Source organism: Eriocheir sinensis, chromosome 46 (assembly GCF_024679095.1).
Source record: "Eriocheir sinensis breed Jianghai 21 chromosome 46, ASM2467909v1, whole genome shotgun sequence".
Classification (NCBI taxonomy): domain Eukaryota; kingdom Metazoa; phylum Arthropoda; class Malacostraca; order Decapoda; family Varunidae; genus Eriocheir; species Eriocheir sinensis.
Genome location: NC_066554.1, coordinates 7,441,535 through 7,456,423, shown reverse-complemented (window position 1 = coordinate 7,456,423; position 14,889 = coordinate 7,441,535). Strand labels below are relative to the sequence as shown.

The 14,889-nt window shown below is 43.3% G+C and overlaps 1 protein-coding gene across 1 annotated transcript in view; it reads left to right on the top strand.

The window, feature by feature from the left end:
* The window catches only part of LOC126981024 (prolyl 4-hydroxylase subunit alpha-1-like), a 109,640-nt gene that overhangs the window by 650 nt on the left and 94,101 nt on the right, over window positions 1-14,889 (top strand). The gene's annotated exons all lie outside the window — the stretch shown is intronic.

The following is a 14,889-nucleotide window of genomic DNA, read 5'->3' as shown; positions in this document are numbered from 1 at the left end:
TTAATCTTTCTTAACTTTGCTTTGGCGTCTTTTTACTTATGTTCCTCAACTGTGGCTGTGTTTAGAGAGGTAGTTTGGTGATTAGAAGAACTTTGCGGTGACTTTAAGGATTCAAGGAGAGGCAGAGATCGATGTTGTGTTTTAAAGCGAACGCTGAACTAGTCTTCTTTTTTAATCTTTCTTAACTTTGCTTTGGCGTCTTTTTATTTATTTTCCTCAACTGTGGCTGTGTTTAGAGAGGTAGTTTGGTGATTAGAAGAACTTTGCGGTGACTTTAAGGATTCAAGGAGAGGCGGAGATCAATGTTGTGTTTTGAATCGAACGTTGAACTAGACTTTTATTTTATCTTATATATTTTACCCTCGCGTCTTGTTGTCATTCACCAATATTCAACGGTGAGCTATGTTTACAGTAGATTTTAGAGTTTAGAATAAAGCTTAGAATAGTTTAGAATAGAGTTTAGAGTAGAGTAGAGTTTAGTTTGGTGACTGGAACTTTGCGGTTACTTTTAAGATTCATGTAGAGAGTGAAGCGGACATGTTTTTTTTTTTTTTTTAATCGAACGTTGAACTAGTCTTTTGTTTTTCTTATTTATCTCCTGTCCTTGTTTTGTTTGTTTGATGTTTCGTTTATTTTTGTTATGGAAAGCTCTGTTTACTGCTTTTTTTTTTGTTATGGAAATCGTGTTTATTATTATCATTATAGAAGCTATTTTAGTTTTTGTTACTGCGTGGAAGTCGTGTTTAATATATATTTTTTTTATGGAAGCTTTGACTATTTATTCTGCGGAAGCTTTTTTGTTAATCAGGGCACGTTTGTTATTGCCAAGGTCACCGTTTTCATTATTGTTATGGTTCTTTTTTTTCTTCTTCTTCGTCTTCGTCTTTTTTGCTTTCGTCTTCGTCTTCTACTTCTTCTTCTTCTGCTTCTTCTTCTTACTCTTCTTCTCCTTCTTCTTCTTCTGCTGCTTATTCTTGTTCTTCTTCGTTTTTTCTTCGTCTGCTTCGTCTTAATCTTCTTCTTCTTCGTCTTCTTTTTCTTTTTCTTCTTCTTGTGCTTGTTCTTCTTTTTATTCGCTTTTTCTTCGTCTGCTTCGTCTTAATTTTCTTTTTCTTCTTCTTCTTCTTCTTTTTCTTCTTCTTTTCTTATTATTACCATTCTTATCCTCATTTTTCTTATTCTTCTTATTATGAACCCGAGAACAGTAAGTACAGGTCCGCATCACACTCTTAGCTCATCACGTGTCTTGAAAGCCGTCAGGAGCAGGCAAGGGTGGAGAGGAAGGGTCTATCACGTATCCTATTTATCCGTCATGCCTGAAGAGACGGGGCGGACAGAGGAAGGACGCCAGGAAGTTCACGAGTCTGTGTTCTCTTTTGTATCCACGTCAGGTGTGTTACAGGCCAGGTGAGGGAGGTGTATGCAGGTGTGTGGGGGTCTTAACTAACAGGTGTGCAGGGGTGGGGTAGGGGAGTAGAGTGCACGTTTAAGAAGACTTGATTCTTTGTCTGTCTGTCACTTTCCGTTTTCCTCTGCATGATACGCTTTGTGGTGGAGTATTTTTAAACACTTGCCCGAGCGTCATAAATAATTGGAGTAAGTAAAGAGAACCATAGTCGAAATTTGTTTATATGTATGTTTTTTTTTTAAGGAAACTCCTGTTCACGGTTTTTATTTTTTATTGTGGGGACAGTGTTTATTGTTACTGTAGAAGCCGTGGAAGTCGTGTTAAGTGTTTCCACGAAAGGTTTGAATATATTCTTGTTCTGGGAAAACTTTTTTGCTAATCAAGGCACGCTCCCATTGCCAAGGACACTGTATCCATTATTATTATTGTCATTCTTCTTCGTTTTTTTTTTTTCTTCGTCTTCTTTGTTTTCGTTTCCTTCGTTTTCGCCTTTTTCTTCTTCGCTTTCGTCTTTCTCGTTTTCTTCTTCTTTTTCTTCTTCTAATTCTTCTTCTAATTCTTCTTCTTCTTCTTCTTCTTCTTCTTCTTCTTCTTTTTCCTCTTCTTCTTCTTCTTTTTCCTCTCCTTCTTTTTCTTCTTCTTTTTCGTTTTCTTCGTTTTCGTCTTTCTTTTTTTTTTAATCTAATTCTTATTCATATTATTATTATCATCATTAAGTTCGAAGTGTTATATTTGCACGAAGCTGAACACTGCATTTGCTCGCCTCACATTCATGTCGCAACGTGTCTTGAAAACAGGGCGGGGATGGGAAAGGAAGGGTCCGTCACATATCCTATTTATCCGCCGTGCATGAAAAGACGTCGGGCGAGGGAGGGACGGCAGGGAGGGTACTCTCAAATGACTCCGACCCTCACATTATCTATTTCCAAAGCCCCAAAAGGAGATCAGTCAAGTTCTCATGAGTGTTTTTCAGGCTCATGGTACAGAAGAAGGGTCAAAATACCACCAGGGTCATAAAACTAGCCTTGGAAATGCCCACAACTCCTACGAAAGCCTTGGCAAAATGTGTGTTTGGGCGCCGATATGTCTTCAGAACACGACCCACTCAAGTCTTTCTTCCTCATATTATCCATTTACTTGTTTTCCTTTACATAATACGCATTTTGAGACACTTCCCCGAGCGTTGTGAATAAATGGAATACGAGAACCAAAATCGAAGTGTGTTAATATGTATCTTTAATGTGTCGTTTTTTGTAAATTGAATCCCAAAAACTCAGTCAATTATCATTCAACAATACTACTCGTGAAGGGGTAAACTAATACAGCAAACGGAGGGAGAGTATCAGAAAAAAAGTTGTATTCACTGTTTTTTGTTTGTGAAAGGGGCGAGGGGGTGCGTGACAACTGTGTGTGTGTGTGTGTGTGTGTGTGTGTGTGTGTGTGTGTGTGTGTGTGAAGATTATTGTCACCCTCCGCGTTATGGCTCGCTTTCGTAACACCGTAGAGCGTGCATAATGAGGCTCACCGCATAGCATCACCACTCACGGGACCAGAAAGTATTCAGTGCTTAAGGGGGTTTTATGAATGACGTAGCAGTGTATGGGTGTGTGTAGGTAGGTGGGTGTTCCGCTGTGTGGCGAAGCGTAGGAAACCAAAGTACAGCGTTCCATAGACTGCGCGTTTTAGAGCATCTGTGGCTTATTAGTGTCAAGATTATTATGTGGCTCTACTGTACCAAAGCCTCTGTGGCCCAGTAGTGACGAAGCTTCTGTAACCCAACTGTGTCAAGCGATCTGTAGCTTTATAATGGCGAAAAATGTGGAAATGTGGAAATGCCCAAAACCCCTACGGAAGCCCTGTCATGTGTGTATAAGAATATGACCCAGACTCGCTCCATGATTGCTTTCCCGTGTCATCAGTAAGCAGGGGGTGTAGGTCTTGTCATGCTACACCGTTCTTACATTTTTTTCCCCACTGATGGACGGTTTCATGACCAGAATGATTCGTTATAAAACCCACGCGCGCCACGGGTCACTTCCGGGTCGATGCGAAAGAAAATGGTCCTTCCGAGTCTAGGAATAAAAAAGAATTTGAGGGGTTGTGTTACGTTACCCGGCCCGAGGAGGAGGGAAAGGTGGAGGAGGAGGAGCAGCGAGGGCGAACACGAGAGCCTCCACCGTTATATAAAGCGAGTGTCAGGCTATTCAAGGTTACGTGGCGGGCATAGAGGTAGTAGTAGTGACCCTTGTAGTAGTAGTAGTAGTAGTAGTAGTAGTAGTAGAATTAGCAGCACGACCATCCCTTCACCGCCATCTAGTGTCAGGCTCTTCAAGGTTACGTGGCAAGTAGAAGTAGTTGTAGTAGTAGTAGTAATAGTAATAGTAGCAGTAGTAATAGTAGTAGTAGTAGTAGTAGTAGTCCTCTTTTTGCCCACTCCACTCTATTCAGGAGCAGTAAGTAGAGGGCTTTTCTTTTTTTCATTATTGTTTTCTTTTTTTTTTACGCCCTTGCACTGTCTCCTCTGCCGTAAAAAAAAAAAAAAAAGTAGTAGTATACGTAGCGACCCGAGCTGGGACGAGGAAGTGAGGGTGTTGGACTGTTATTTGCCTCCTCTCTGTAAGCTCTCTCTCTTTCTTGCACCTGTAATAAACACCTGTAGGGGGTTAGAGGAGACAGGGAGGGGCGGAGGAGCGTAACGGAAAGGCAGAGTGTTAGATTTAAAAGCTCAAGACCCTCTAAGCTATGACGAGGAATTGGAGGTGTTGGTTGCTCCGACATTGCCCGTTCCTCCCTCCTTGCTTCCGAACCTCTTATTAAGCACGTGTGTGGAGGGTGAGAGATGAGCCAAGGAGGGACAACGTTGGCAGATTGTCGTACTCAGCCTCTTAAATTAACCGACTTGCTTCCGACCCAAAACTGTCTCCTGGTCCCCAATAACGAGATTCATTTATATTTCTCGTTAAAATAGTTAATTCCTGATGTTTCTTGGCAATAGTTATGCGTCAGAAACCGGTAAATAGTATACTCTGAGTACGACAATCTGGCAACGGTGGGGAGGGATGGAGAGTGTGCAAGGGAAAGGAAGAGTGCATGCAGTGTTGGGTCAGGCATACGTATTTGGAAACTTTTCGGGTTCCTCACTATGATTATTTCACAAGATTAGATTCATGGTACAGAGGAAGGGTCATACTACCACCAGGGTCATAAAATTACTCGTGGAAATGCCAAAAAGCCCTACGAAAGCCTTGTCAAATGTACGGTTAGGTTAGTAAAGCTTTCATGGGTGTTTTTACCTTGAGGATGCAGGGGCCTTGTAAAACTACCACGACTTGTAGAAATGACCCAAGAAAGCCCCGCAACTTGTCTATACGTGAGCCTTTTCAAACAGGTGTTCTTAAAAGTTCTGAAATTTTAGGGAATTGGATTAGACTTGTATGCGGAGGGAGGAGACCGTTAGTATTGGAACGGAAAAGGGATAAGAATGTGTGAAGGATTGAAGGAAATTTACATGAAGGAAAGATTAGAGGGAAATGTTAGAGAATAGAAATTGATAGTAAGGAACGAAAAGGGAGTCTATATTTACAAGTGACGGAGGAGAATTTGCTTAGGGAGAAAATGAGGAAGTAAGATAAGTCTGTAGGCCTGTAATTAAAGTCGTTTTGAAGGAGTCTTCTCTATTATTGTTAGTGATTATATTTGTTTTGTTACTTTTATATATTGTTTTTATTATTATTATTATTATTATTATTATTATTATTATTATTATTATTATTATTATTATTATTATTATTATTATTATTATTATTATTATTATTATTGTTATTATTATTTCCATTACAATTATCTTCACGTGACTTATTGGGCATATTTTCAAGAGGAGGGTATCAGGACACCTCTCCTCCCGAAATTGATTTATCTTTTTTGGGCACTCCTCTCTACTCTATTCAGGAGCAGTATGCAGGGGCTTTTTTTCATTATTATTATTTTTTTCTTTACGCCCTTGAACTGTCTCCTCTACTGTAAAAAAAAAAAAAAAAAATCACACAGGTCTTCCAGTGCACCTCCAGTTAGTGTGTGGCGATTGGTAATACTCACTGTTTTCATCTTCATTATTTTCCTTACAACCATTATGACGCAAAATACAATACATTCATGACGGGCTGGGGTCGAATACTATCCAGGCCCCTCAAGAAAGCCTACCGACGCTATACACTGAGACGTAAAAAAAAAAAAAAAAAAAAAAAAAAAAAAAATTAGACGGGTATTTGACTTCTTCGAATACCCCAATCTTGCTAAAAAAAATAATAAAAAAAAAAAATTATAAAACATCACCTACTCCGTCTTTACATGTCCTCGAACACCCACACATTGAATAGCATATAAAAATCCTATGTTCCTGGCACCGTTGTTGAGTCCATCGCCCAGTCATCCCCACTTTGCTACTCCTATAGTGGGACCAGGTCAAGGGAGGGGCCGCGGGTAGCAGAGAGTGAGAGAAAAGGATAGCGGCTGAAGGCGGGAAGAAAGGAAAGAGAGTAGGCGTTGGAGTGGAAGGGAAGGAGTAGGACGTATAGTAGAATGAGGGAGTAGGAGATACGGAGGAAGGAGAGAGTAGGAAATGGAGTAGAAGGAGAGAGAAGGATGTAGAGTAGAAAGGGAGAGAGGAGGAGGTGGAGTAGAAGAGGAGGGAGTAGGAAGTGGAGTAGAAGAAGGGAGAGAGAGAGAGTAGGATATTGAGTAGATGGATAGAGAGGATGTAGAGTAGAAAGGGAGAGAGGAGGAGGTGGAGTAGAAGAGGAGGGAGTAGGAAGTGGAGTAGAAGAAGGGAGAGAGAGAGTAGGAGGTGGAGTGGAAGGAGAGAGAGAGCAGGATGTAGAGTAGGAGAGAGTAGAATATGGAGTAGAAGGGGAGATAATAGGAGGTGGAGTAGGGATGGTCTAGAGGGGAAGGAGGGAAGAGTCGGAGTGGGTGGAGTGGAGGGGGGAGGAGCTGGAGAGAAGGGAAGAAAGGAGGAGGGAGGGAAGGAGGGAGGAAGGTTTCGTGGCTCGTCTCCAGGATGACCTTTGACCCCAATCCTCGCTGACCTCTCTCCTTTTCTCTTCTCCCTTCCTCCTCCTCCTCCTCGAATACCAATTTTTTCTCCATCTCTTTTTCTCTCGCAGCAATCACGTATTTGACACACACACACACACACACACACACACTAAGAAATGTGTCTGGGGAATATATTTTTAGATTATCTCCTCATTCTTTCACGCGTATAGAGACAATAACGTCAAATGTACGGGATAATCCAGATGAGGCCCGACTGTTACTAATTATTATAGCTGGAGGATGGCAGCAGCTCCTCCATTATAAGTCATGACAGAGAATATTTCATACATTTTTCTCTATTGCAGTCTATTATAACGGGCAGCACTCTTTAAAACCCGGTAGCAGCGACGGGCCAAATTTGTGGCTTTACCGTGTAGCAGCGACGGGCCAAATTTGTGGCTTTACCGTGTAGCAGCGACGGGCCAAATTTGTGGCTTTACCGTGTAGCAGCGACGGGCCAAATTTGTGGCTTTACCGTGTAGCAGCGACGGGCCAAATTTGTGGCTTTACCGTGTAGCAGCGACGGGCCAAATTTGCGCCATAATCTAAGCCCCCCCAAAAAATAGATGATACATAATCTGATCACAAATGCTTTGATATATATTGTGAAATGGTTTGTGTGAGGGGTGATTTTTTCTCATTTTTCTCGCTAGGAGGGACCATTAAGAAACGTGATCCCCGCTGCTACCGGGTTTTAAACTGCTGTTGTTGAACTGATGACATAGAGAATGGCTGGGGTGATGGAATGTGACACGAAGAACGCTGAACATTAACTGATCACTCTAACGGTCTAAGACAACAGCAATTGATCACTCTATTTGTCCCCATCCGCCTTCTTTGTGTTGGAGCAGCGTGTGATGGTGAACGTTTTCATTTACTTCGTTTTCCCCGTGACCTGCTTCTTTCGTCTGGAGAGAGAAAATAAAACCCAAACTGTTCACTCTATTTTTATCTCATTTATCCTCTTTGGGTTAGACAATCATGTGGAGATCTGTTTTTCTACTACATCGTTTTTCTTATGACTTTACTCCTCCGCCTTGAGAGAGAAATTAAGATAAAACTTATAACTCATCGTGAGAGGTGTCGGCGCGTCCTCCAGAAGTGATGTGGACATGCAAGAGGAGAGAAATGAAAAGGAAAGGAAAAAAATGAGAAATATTAAGTGGAGTAGAATCAAAAGGGTGGGATGTCGTCCAAGAAAAAAAAAGTACCGAACACCCTGGAATCGATTAAACCGAACTTGAACGAAACGAAATCCGCAGACATGGCGTTTTGTTGGTTAGACTTCCCTCAAATCCTATATATCAATCGAGCCATGGGTGTGCGATACTTTCTAAACGGAACGAAATCTGCAGACATGGCGTTGTGTTGGTTAGGCTTCCCTCAAATCCTATATATCAATCGAGCCGTGGATGTGAGATACTTTCTTTGCCGAGTGAGCAGTGCGACGAGCTCCGGCACCCACAGGAAGGAAGGCTATCATGAAGGAAGACTCTCACGGGCGTTACTGGGACGGAAAGGCACCTCGTCATTGTCTTGTTTACTCTCCGACGGCTGCGTTCATCAGGGAGAGAGAGAGAGAGGGGGGGGGGGTGGGGGGGTTAGGCACGTGATGACTTCCATTCCTCATCTCTCACCTTAACAATGGGTGGATGACTGTTGATTCCCCGAAGTCCATTGATACGAGAGGAGGAGGAGGAGGAGGGGGAGGATTGTAATAGAGGGCACGAGGAGGGGGAGGAGGAGAATGTGGTTGGAGGTAATGAGATGAGTAGAAAGAGGTTAGTGTGTGTCAACGAGAGGAGGAAGAGGAGGAGGAAGAGAAGGAGGAGGAGCAAGGGGTGGTAAAGGAAGACAGTGAATAGGAGCAAGAGAGGATGAAAGAGACGGAGAAAGAGCAAGTGGTAGTAGAGAAAGGAAACGAAGAGACAAAAGGAAAGGAGAAGAAAAAAGAGGAGTAGGAGGAGAACGAAGCAGAAGAATAGGAAGAGGAGGAGGGGAAGATGGAGGATGCTGAAGGTAATGGAAGAGACGAAAGAAGTAAGAGAGGAAGAGGAAGTAAAAGAGTTAACAAAGAGAAGAAGTAAAGGAAGAGGAGATGCTGAAGGTGGCGCGGCCGAGGGCGTCGTGTCGGACTAAAGCGGTGTTGTGGTCTGGAGGGTCATGACACACACACACACACACACACACACACACACACGAAAGAGAGAGAGAGAGAGAGAGAGAATGATGTTTGCGTGAAATTACTAATAAAACAAACGAAAAACTTCAATTATCATCCCGCCAATTATAAGACACGTCACGAAAATTTAACGACCCATAGAAAAACTCCGTATACTACTACTACTAACAAAAGAATATTCGTTTTATTGGGGAGGCGGTGGCTGAGCGACGGCGTAACGGCGCCGCATCCAGGACGACGCGGGTTCGCGCCCCGCCCGGTCCCACAAGCTGGGATTTTTCAGGCACCGCCGAGTGGCCTCAGACTATCCACATGCTGTCTTGAAGACCACCTATCAAACCGTACTCTAGATTCTCTATAAAAGAGAGGGTTATTGGTGAGCAAGATGGCGCCACTATAAACACTTGCCTGCGCCACAACGGGCAGGGGCCGACCATCAGGCCCCACCAAGAAAGCCTACTGGCACCATGGGCGGAAACGTAATAAAAGAAGAGTGAGAGAGAAACAAGAAGAGCTAACAGTAATTCCATGACAGAGCTTTTGATAATCGCAAATATTTTCCTTCCAGACAGACAAACCAAAAAAGAATAACCGCTCCCAGACAGCGTCGTTGAACACGAAGACAATTCATTCCTTTCAGCACGACGCTAGAAAGAAAAAAAATCATCGTTATCCACCACATTAATTTTAATTTTTTTTTCTCCGGCGTTGAGATAACTGTACTTTTCCCTGCTATTTTTTTTCTCTTCTCCGTGTCCTTTCTGGTGGCATTTTTTTTTTCTTCTCCGTGTCCTTTCTGGTGGCATTTTTTTTCTCTTCTCCGTGTCCTTTCTGGTGGCATTTTTTTTCTCTCCTTTTGGTGGTTTTTTTTTTTTTTTCTCTCCTTTCTTCTGGTGTTTTTTTTTTTTTCTCTCCGTGTCCTTCTGGTGGTTTTTTTTTCTCTCTCCTTCTCCCTTCTGGTTTTTTTTTTTTTTCTCCTTTTGTCCTTTTTTTTTTTTTTTTTTTTCCTCAAGTGTCAGCGAAGTATTTTTCCTCTTAACTTTCTTCCATGGCTTTTTTCTGACAAAGTTTGTTTTCTACGGCTGTTTCATCTTTCTGTTTTATACGACTGATTCATCTTTCGTTGATTGATTGATTGATTGATAGTTTATTGTTGCAAGTAAAACAACAAAGGAGAAGGGAGGAGCATGCCATCCCAACCCCCAGGCAGTACAGAGCGTGATTATACAACTAAGGATACATGTGTAAGTAGCACCAGGAAACTAAAAAGATACAATGGTAGTTAAAATTCTGTTTCATCTTTCTGTTATGTACTTTCATCTTTGTTTCATACGGCCGTTCCATCTTTCTGTATTATACGTTTGCCCTTCCCTTATTCATTGATGCAGCAACAAACTTCTTTCGCCATATTTTATAAACGTGGCATTAGTATTTATTAAAGTCATGCGTCTAGTTTGGATTTTTAATTCCCTATTGGGACGGAGTTAATAAGAAGTGTTGGATTTTCACAAAGTAAAGTCGTTACATTACAAACTCGGTCGTAGAGAAGGATATGAAAACCAACAAAACCAACTAACCGCGCCTTGAGAAACCGGTCAAATAAGACAAATCAACCACACTATCGTTGACGAAGACTAAAACGACGTTTAAAAAATATCAAGAGTTCGTCGTCGTGCGTCGAGCCAGGGCGTATGCTTCTAAGGGTGGACTCTGGCATCGTCTCGGGCTGCGGGAGAGTCGTGGATGCGGGTCAGCAGGTCACCACGGGAGGAGCCAGGTGGACAGTGAAACGCTAAAATGTGTGTGCGTCTTTTTGTATGTGTTAGGGTGGCGGGGGGGGGGGGGTGGAGGTGGTGGGGAGGACCTGTGTGCATGGGGGGGGGGCTGTGGTGGGGGGCTGTGTGTGAAAGGGGAGGAGAGGACCTGTGTGTGTGTGTGTGTGTGTGTGTGTGTGTCAATGTGTGTGTGTGTGTGTGTGTGTGTGTGTGTGTGTGTGTGTGTGTGTGTGTGTGTGTGTGTGTGTGTGTGTGTGTGTGTGTGTGTGTGTATTTGTTTATTCATTTATTGTTCGTGTGCTTGGTAGTGTGTAAGCTTACTGCACACTTCAGCGGGTCGGTTCTACACCTGCGCGTCTGTCTCTGCCCTGATTGTACGGCTTTCCCTGACGGTGCTGCAGTGCGCGTCATGAAGCTTGTTTGTCGCCACAGATGTACAAGTGTAAAAAAAAGCCGTACACAATCACGTTCCTCCCGTACAGCGCTAGTGTTTAGGACCCGAAGAGTGATTGGTCAGCCAGCGCCCATGTATATACCCCTGCATGCTTAAGTAAACCTCCCCTTGACCTCCATCTATACACACTTCCACGTTGTTTTCTCTCTCTCTCTCTCTCTCTCTCTCTCTCTCTCTCTCTCTCTCTCTCTCTCTCTCTCTCTCTCTCTCTCTTTTGCTCCCCTCGCCGACCCCGCTCTACTCCTCTGTATGGCGGTACCTCACATCTACACACACACATAGATGCACAGTTACCGTCTACAAAATAAAAATATAGATAAACCTTCGAGATGTGCCTCATATGCGCATTGGCTATTTTTTCCTCGTTCGTCTTTTGAAAGCATAATTTAAGGTGTGATATTACTCTACACACACACGCACACATGTCAGCCGTCACGTCATCTCCCTCCTCTTTGCGCTCCTCAACTCTCCTTTCGGCTTAGCATTCAACGCTACCAGTGCAGGGAAGGTGTTGCCAGCACAGAGTTACAGACACCGATGCCAGATTGTCGTACTCAGAACCTCGTATTTACCGGTTTCTGAGCCATATATATTGCCAAAAAACACCAGTCATCATTTTAACGATAACTAGATATGAAGGGAGTGATTGGGGTCGAGGAGGCAGTTTTGGGGTCGGAAATCAGCAAATATAAGAGGCTGAGTACGACAATCTGGCTCCGTTGGTTATAACTCTGTGGTTGCCAGGAGTGTGATGAGCGACGGCTGCTACTGAGTCCTTGCTGCCGGCTATACGATAATACGATGGCGTGGGTGTAATGACGTCTCGTACGTTGATTTCGGTTCTTCCTTTCACTCGTACGGGAGGATGAGGAGGAGGAGGAGGAAGGGGATGAGGAGGAGGAGGTAAGGAGGAGAAAGGAGGAAGGAAGAAAAGGAAAGAGGATGAATTATGGGAAGTAAGAGGAGGAACAGATGTGTACGGTGTAGAAGAGAAGTAGGAAGAAGAGGAGGATAAATATAAATAAGAAGATAGATAGAAAAATGAGGAGGAGGAGGAGGAGGAGGAGGAGGAGGAGGAGGAAGAGGAGGAAAACAGAGAAGCAAGAAGATAGAAAACAAATTGAGGAGGTAGTAAAGAGAAAAGAGGAAAAAGAGGAAAAGAATGAGGAGGAGGAAAAATATGAAAAGGGAGAGGAACAGGAGTAACAGGAAGAGAAAGAATGAGTTATGTTTGCCTTACGGATGAAGAAGAGCTTTGCATCATTTGGAGAAAGTTATTTTATGTGACGCCGCTAAATTCTCAAACACTCCGGCGCCGTGACCACCTTGACTCACCACTCCTAGAAGTTGCGGGTTTAATAATTTTCCTAGAAGTTGCGGGTTTTATAATTTTCCTAGAAGTTGCGGGTTTTATAATTTTCCTAGAAGTTGCGGGTTTTATAATTTTCCTAGAAGTTGCGGGTTTTATAATTTTCCTAGAAGTTGCGGGTTTTATAATTTTCCTAGAAGTTGCGGGTTTTATAATTTTCCTAGAAGTTGCGGGTTTTATAATTTTCCTAGAAGTTGCGGGTTTTATAATTTTCCTAGAAGTTGCGGGTTTTATAATTTTCAAGCAATCCCTTTTCACCGAGCAGTACGATCAGATTGTTGTTTACTTTACTCCACTTTTCTCCCGCTGTTAATGGATTTTACGTTTTTTGTTAGTTTATGAAGTTTGTTATGCACCTCGATCCTTTTAAAACGTATATGATTTTAACACTGATTTTGAACAGGAGCTGCCTTGTATAAGTCGACCGGCCTCTTGCAGACTCCTTATGTTCTAATGTTCTTGAGTGTTCGGCGCCATATGACCACAGTAGTTGCGGCGCCATGACTGCATATCCCCAGTCAATCAGTCAGTCAGTCAGTCAGTCAATTAAACAATCAGTTAATCAATCCGTCACATTCCGTTGCATTGAAGGCTTTCCAAACGGTTTAAGATGACTCAGACGACAGACAGACAGACTCAGACCAGTAAACAGACATCCCGTCAAACCCAGTCATAACACCCCCCCCTCCCGGCCAGCCTCCAGTCACAGTCCCTCCCCCCCCTCCGCTACAGCCCCCCACCCAGCCCTCAGCCATTCCCCTCCCCCGGGCCGTCCGTTCTGCGGTCTGTGTTCAGCCCCGGAAGTCCAGCGTGACCGTCGTTCAGTCGCTTCAATAACTCCTCAGGTGACCGCAGATTGTATATTGGGAAGGGGTGCGCGTGTAGTAGTAGTAGTAGTAGTAGTAGTAGTTGCTGTTGTTATTGTTATTGTTGTTGTTGTTGTTGTTGGCCGGCCCGTGTGGAGTGGTCACTAACACACCTCGGGAGGGACACACGTAGAGGCACAGGTCCTAATGCAGCTGACGGACAGAAGTAGAAGGTCAGTAATGGCAAGTTAAACAAATTTCATGAAGAACAACCAGGCAAAATACAGCGGATAGAGAAAAAACATGAATAAAGCACGGATAGATACTAATAGACTTGTTGCGTAAGAAAAACAAACTACAAAAAAAGGAGAGAAATCATGAAACAGTACCCTTAAATATAACTTGTTGCCTTTGAAAAACAAAACAAAGGAAAGAAAGGAAGGCATGAAACTGTAACCTTAAATCTGTCCCGCCGCATGAAATAAATCGTTTTCCAGAGTTTTTTTTTCCGTTCATATAAGTTGCAAAAGAAAAACAAACAAACACAACATACAAGGAAGGAGAATATAACAGTACCCTTGAATCTGTCTCGTTATATGCATGAAATAATCGTGTGACAAAAGCTCTTCTTCATTCATATAAAACTAACATGCACACACACACAAAAAAACTTGGGGTCCATAATCTTCAACACCTCTCTCTCCTTCAACTCTTTCCCAAGGCCACCACGAAGATCAGTTGCATTCTCATGAGTATTCCTCGCGTTCAGGATATAGAAGCCTCGTAACACCACCGCTAGGGTCATAAAAGCCAGCACAGCCACCCATGACCGCTATCACAACTACGACGATAGGTGTGTCAAGGAGAACCGTTTGAGAATTTCGCTCCGTCACAGAAGATAATTGTAACTTTAGATGATGCAAAGGTGTTCTTCATCCGTAAGGCAAACATATTAACTCATTCTTTCTCCTCCTTCTGTTACTCCTTTTATTCCTTCAATACCTCCTTCTCATCTTTCTTCTCTTCCTCCTTTACTACCCTATACTTTTCCTCCTCTTCTCCCTACTCTCATTTTCCTTCTCTTCTTCCTACTTCTCCTTTTCCTCCTCCTCTTTCTACTTCAGCTTTTCCTCCTCTTCCTATTTCTTTTCTTCCTCTTTTTCCTACTTCTCCTTCTCCTCTTCTTCCTTCTTCTTTTCCCCCTTATTATCTCCTTTCCCCCTCTTCGTCCTACTTCTTTACCGCCTACACTTTTCCTTTTACTTCACATAATTCAGCCTTTCTCCTCCTCCTCCAATCCATGATACAGTAAGAGCGAAAGGAAGGACCAAAATAGAAAAAATAAGAGACTCCACACACACACACACACACACACACACACACACACATCATTGTATAGCCGGAAGGGACGGACGCCTCAGCAGCCTCTCACGTGACCTCAGATACGTTCACGAGTATACACCTTTCCTGTACTGAACGCGTTGAATACGAAGACGAACCGAGAGTTGAGAGGCGGGAAAATAAGGAAGGAAGGAGTGACAGCTGACAAGTTTGCGCGCGCGTGTGTGTGTGTGTCGGAAAGCTTCTCACCAACTAACATAAACATGGCCTAGAGAGCTTCTGAACCGAGACGTCGTGGTGGTGGTGGTGGCGGAGGGTGAGGGGGGGATAGTGGGAAGGCGTGGTGGTGTTAGGGAACTGTCATTGGTTAGGGAGACAAGAGTAGAAAATGGTAGTGGTCGTGTTGGTTGCGGTGGTAGATGGAAGGGGAGATTGTGAGGTGGGTGTGGTAGTGGTGTGG